The sequence below is a fragment of the Plecotus auritus genome (genome assembly GCF_963455305.1).
Source record: "Plecotus auritus genome assembly, chromosome: 11".
In the NCBI taxonomy this organism is placed as follows: Eukaryota; Metazoa; Chordata; class Mammalia; order Chiroptera; family Vespertilionidae; genus Plecotus; species Plecotus auritus.
In genome coordinates this window covers 31,301,221-31,307,220 of record NC_137777.1, presented here as the reverse complement: position 1 = coordinate 31,307,220, position 6,000 = coordinate 31,301,221, and positions in this window count along the sequence as shown.

The window sequence follows — 6,000 nt, the reverse complement described above, 5'->3', positions numbered from 1 at the left end:
CACATGCCCTAACGGGGAATCAAACCATGACCTCTTTGTTCATAGGCTGACACTCAATCACCAAACGTCGCCAGTCGGGCATAAAGTCTATATCATTAAAACAGCATGATATCATAGCGCCACAGGCAGGGCCATAATACCGGTTCATGAATACACAGGAAGACTAAGGGAATAAAATAGAAAACTCAGAAATAGACATAGTTGCATGTGGAAATTTAGTATGTGGGAAAAGCAGGATCTCAAATCTGAGGGAGAGGGATGGATCCCTTAATAAAGTGTTATTGGCATAACTGAATGGTGTTATGGTAAATAAAATAGGGTCTGTTTCTTACAACAGACACCAGGAAAATTCCAAGTAGGTTAGAAATTTAAATTAGGAAATAAAATTGCACAAGTATGAGGAGAAAAGGAGTGAGTTACTTCATTATCTCAAAATGCACAAAACTCTTAATTGAGATTCAAAATGAAGATATTGATCATTTTAAATACTTAAAATTAAAACACATTAGCAATAATGAAGTACAATACAAATGACAAACTGGAAAAATAAAATTGCAACATATATCATGAGCACAGATTAAAAACATAATATTGCTCATCTAAACTGAGCTTCAAGAAGTAGAGAACAAGACCAGCAACCTATTGAGGAAAAAGGGACAGGAGGTAACAATTTAAGAAAACCTTAGAAAAAGAAATGCGAATGCTCCTTACACATATAAAAAGATGCTCAACCTTGCTCATAGAAAATAAATGTAAATTAAAATCTACTCTTCTGGGCAGATAGGCAAAAATCCAAATATTTAACAGTATTCCCATCACCAACTTGCCCTCTAATATTCCACCAGTGGAGTAGCGTAGCCACCAGTGGCTACAACAGATACAAGGAAAAATAAAGAGGTACAAAGATCTATGGAAATGTTTTAAAATTTTTACCTCCCAGAACAATTCCTAAATCAGATGAATTCAGAAACTGGCCAATGGCAAGGCTGAACTGGTTTCCTTAAGTCCTACCCACTGGCTGATCAGCAGATGTTCCTAAACATGGTTTGAAGGCTAGAAAAGTCCCTTATTAAAATGTTCCCATGGTTGTTTCTTTCCCTCAGCCCCCTCACCACTAAGATTATTACTGTACATTTCTTGTTTATTTTGTACCTAAACCTGAGGTTTCCAGGCTCCTTATGATGGCATCCAGTTCTGCAGATGGCCACAGTGAGTAGTAGGTATGTATCAAGGATGGGACATTCCTGCCCCCCGCCCCCCCAAAAAAATGACTCACTGTTTGGAGCAGAAATCATATGGTCTGCATTCCAGTGGCACTGTACCATCAAACAGAAAGCAACAAGGAATCATTTCTCTGTGTGGTAAGGACAGTGGGAAGATGTTGCTTATGTCCTCTCAGGAGGTTGCATGCCAAACAGGACCCCTTCCTCTGTTGCTGAGGGTGAGAGACATTGCCAAGTAGAAATGGGACCAAGTACAAAAGGCCAAAAGGAGATGTTTTCACCCGTGAACATCCTACCTCAACTGGACAAATTTGGAAACCAAGGGGACGTTCCTGAAATATTCACTTCTATAATTCAACCCGGTACACTTAATTGGAGATTTTCAGGATAATTGGCTCTTTTGGACATTTAAAAGCAAAAATTGCCAGGTCTATTAATGGAAGATCAGGTGTTGGGCCTTTCAACATATTATCCACAGCCATTAAGGCAGTTCCAGGAAACGCATCCTGGATGATGTGGTGCCCATTAGCCAGAGCATGAGATTGAACCGACAGGCAGAGCGCCAGCCATGGGCACCGCCAGCTGACGCCAGCACAGTGGGAACTCCTCCCCCCCTCCCCCGGGGTCTCTCTAGACTTTTCCAAAACTCCTGTCCAGGGCCCTGTCCTTTGGCCAATAAAAACAAAGAGGAAGGGGGGCTTGTATGTGAACCAAAGGAAAACTGGAAAATAAAAGCCCCTAAAACATGGATAGGCTGATGTTTCCCACCCAGATGTGTTTGTAAGGTAAGATTGTCTTCTGTTTTCAAGCACGGAGTCTTTCAATGGTGTTATGCCTCCCGCATTAGGTGTACTTGGACTCAGCTGAACAGCGAAATGAAAGAACAGCCTGCTAGATGGCATCATTCTCAGCAGCCAAGAATAAAGGCTTTATTTTCTTCACTGATCATTACCCATGTTTGCTTTTCATAGATCCCACTCGCCGGAGTTTGCCATCTTGGCCTATTACAGCAGTTGTTTATTCTCTTCCAAATGCCATCATATGCCTTAACCCCACAGCAGCAGCAACAAAGAAATCAGTGATTGGAAACTGCGGGCACGTTGCAGACTTGGATGGATGATTGCAGCAGAAGCACAGGCGGGGGTGAGAGCAAGCAGCAGGCCTTTTCCCTTGGGGGGTGAAAACCCAGGCAGACCTGTGGAGTGAAAAGCCCAAACAGACTTTTCTTCTAAAACACTTTTTTTAAGATATATTATAAGTAGGCATATCATATTTTGACCATCTTTTCTGATTGCCTCCTAGGGCTCATTGTAAACCATCAAAAATTCATCTCTAGGGCGTCCGTGCAGCAAGCGGCAAAACATTACAAATGTTGTCACACTTGTCGGGGGGTGCACGAAGTAGTTCCCACAGCTACACGGCACCGCCGCCATATAATTTATCCATTCCCTCTGACTTCACTGATGAAAGGTAAAATTACCCTGCCTTCCTCCTTTGCCACCTAGAACAGCATGTGTCTGAGACACGCTCCGTCAGCTATCATCAGACGCCTTTAGGAATTTGATGCCTACAAGGGACTGGGTTATTTGTCATAAAAGTGAAATGGGGCTTTTCTTTCAGCTAATGTAACATTTTCCAGCAGTATCTGTGATTTTATTCTCTGTTTGTATCGAGTTATTATTCTAGGCTTAACAGGGGTGTACTTTAGGGGGCTGCTGCGCACAAGTTGATATGGCACAATTCGGATCTGAACAGACAGTACACAAATATGCAATTTAGCAGTTCTATAAAGAGGAGCCTGGAGGGCCTTGTTACTGATACAGGATGGAGAAGGCACCCACTGGGTGGCTATTCCATCACATCCAGGCATGGGAGAAGCAGCTTCCGATGAAAGAAAATTCCAACTGGCTTTGGGCATTTTTTTAGCTTCATCTGCAACTTGATTTTTAGTAAGTGCACGAAGATCTTAGTTGGAGATGCCATACCCATTCCTCTGTACAGATGGTTTAGTAAATGTTCTTACAGAGATGTTTTCTCATTTTTAAAAAGTTAGCGCTTTGTCTTTATAGTAAAAGATACACAGTACAAAGGGAAATTGGCACTAACTCTAGACATGTTCATTGGAAACATGGTCAGGCTATTATTTCAAAGACAAAGCTGAAATCCAAGCAGATGTTTTGCAGGCTGCCCTTTGCCAGGACATGTTGCAGCTCCCCAGAAAGTTAGTCAGGACTGAAGTAGTAATGCCTGTGCTTGTCCAAAAGATAGAAGTATATCAAGGTGCATTTTTATCAGGTCATTTCATCAACACAAGTATCTAAATGATTCTAGTGACACAAAGTATGTTCTCAAAATGTTGGTTATTTGCAGGTTAAAATTCTCACTAATTGCTTACCACAGGACACTTATCGCATTACTAGAGGCCCGATACACGAAGATTCGTGCAAGAATGGGCCTTCCTTCCCCTGGCTGCTGGCACCACGTTCACTCCGGCCAGAGCCGCCTTTTCACTCCGGCCCGAGCCGCCTTTCCGCCTCCCCACACTGCCCAGAGGCCTGGAGCGGCTGGGGCGGTGCGGAACGCCCCTGGCCACTTGGCGCCTGTGTATGCAAATTAAACCTCCATCTTTGTTGGGTTAAATTGCATACTCACTCCTGATTGGCTGGTGGGCGTTGTGAAAGTATGGTCAATTTGCATCTTACTCTTTTGTTATTGTAGATAATTATTCTACAGATAAATAGGCAATAAATATTTGTGGAGTTATGGTAAGCTGAATTAATTGTAATTCCAAGGAGAAATGTTCAGAGGCAACCAGGAGTGTTTCATCAAATACTGTATTGCTTTCTAAAGAACAAAAGCAAAGAAATGCATGGCCAGTCTTCTCCAAAGTTTTTCCTTAATTATTATATTTTTCAGTAAACAGCAGAGGACCCATTACTAGAAATAAATAAACATGGACTTTTGAAAATGTGAGGATATGAGGAGCATGTGCCATTCAATCAAAGGTTTACCTTCATGGTGGCTTGTCAGATAACCGTTGGAGACTTGTGGGACACAGAGAACAAAACTTCCCTCCCCCCGTCCCCACAATTGCTCAAGTGTGAGTAACCTGCTGTCATTACTTCGAGAAGTGAAGAGTGAAGCTGTCTCAAGGCAAAGATAATCTGCACCCACTTTTCTCCTGCCAGCAGCCCCTCACTCCCAGTAGAGGAAGGCTGCCCCATCATAAACAAGCTACTTCCCTTTTCTCTCTCCCTTCCTCTTCCCTGTTAGACATAAAAGAGGCAGCTCTAGCAGAGTTGATATGATTTTTGAAGCCGGCTATCTCTTGGCATTCATATTTGTATAGCTCTAAAGGCGTTTATTGTGTGGATGTGGTTTATGTTTTGATTCTATATTTTCCTTTCCATTAGTACTATTCGCAATTCTTAAACAACTTGGCCTTGGTCTTTTCAGTGGTGATTCATTGGAATTCCTGAACTTCATGACCTCTATCTCCCAGGGGCTCAAAAAATCAGTGGCTTTCAAAACATATTTGGACTTCAATTCAACAAAGAATTGAGTACCTATTGTGTGTGCAATGTAGAAATAAGCACCCAGAATAGGAGATGCTTGAGTCACAATTCCCCAGGAGTCTCAAAGAGTTCCCAGTCTCCACTGTGGTGAGTGCTGTATGGGATTGTGAATGAGCTAGGCCATCAGCAGATACCAACATTGTCAGTATATAAAACAGAGAGAGATACAAACATGAACTCAAAAATTATAAATTAAAAAAATAATCTATGATGTAAATGAGTGATATCATCATAATTTATGTTTATTGAAAAGTCTGGAGGCAAGAACAACCGCAATGACCAAATAATGTTTTTTAAGTAATATTTATCACTAATATGAATTAGAACTCCTTGGAAAATTGGCCAACTTCAGGTTTAGGACAGGATATGTACAACATGAGTCTGAGACATCTTATTGTGCCAGAAGTAAAGGAAGCTACAGCTGGCTGTGCTAAACACAGGACTAACTTAAAGGAGATTTTGCTTGCCATTGACATTTGAACACCAAAAACATTAATGTATTGTTAGAAACACATCAAGTATGTAAAACCCCTGAGTTCTTAAAATTCCAAAATGATAATACCTTATTGGACACTATTGTTAGAGTACTAATTTATTATTCTGAAATTAAAAATACAGGCATTTATCTTGCCTTTCTTGTATACATTATATTTTAGAGTAGACAAATAGTTGATGAGAAAAGAGCTTTTATATATGAGTTCCAATTACTTAATGTACAAAAATATGACAGAATTGGAAATCACAACTTTATGATCATTAATGAAATAATTGTTTGGGCAAAGGTTGTTAAAACTCTTAGGTAAGAAGCTGATGGGGAATTTCATAATGAATGAATTTGACTTCCAATATCTAAATTCATCAGTCAATTTGAACATCACAAGAAGTGAAATAACTAGGTGTTATTCTCACCTAATGCAATGGTTTTGAAAGTATACAATGTCATATCTATGACATGCTTGCTCAATAAAACAGTTGCATCAAATAGAACCTATAGATATATCTGCCAGTTTACAGAAAGTATATGGAATAGAGAGGTATGTTAAACCACAACTCAAGGATGCAATTGGCTGAGTCTATGATACAACAAATTTTACAGAAAAATTACTTGATTTTTTTAAACTCATAAATAACAGAAAAAAAAATAATGGGGATTTTTAAAGATTAAAAATAATCTTTACATTTCCCATCAAATTAAATGAAAT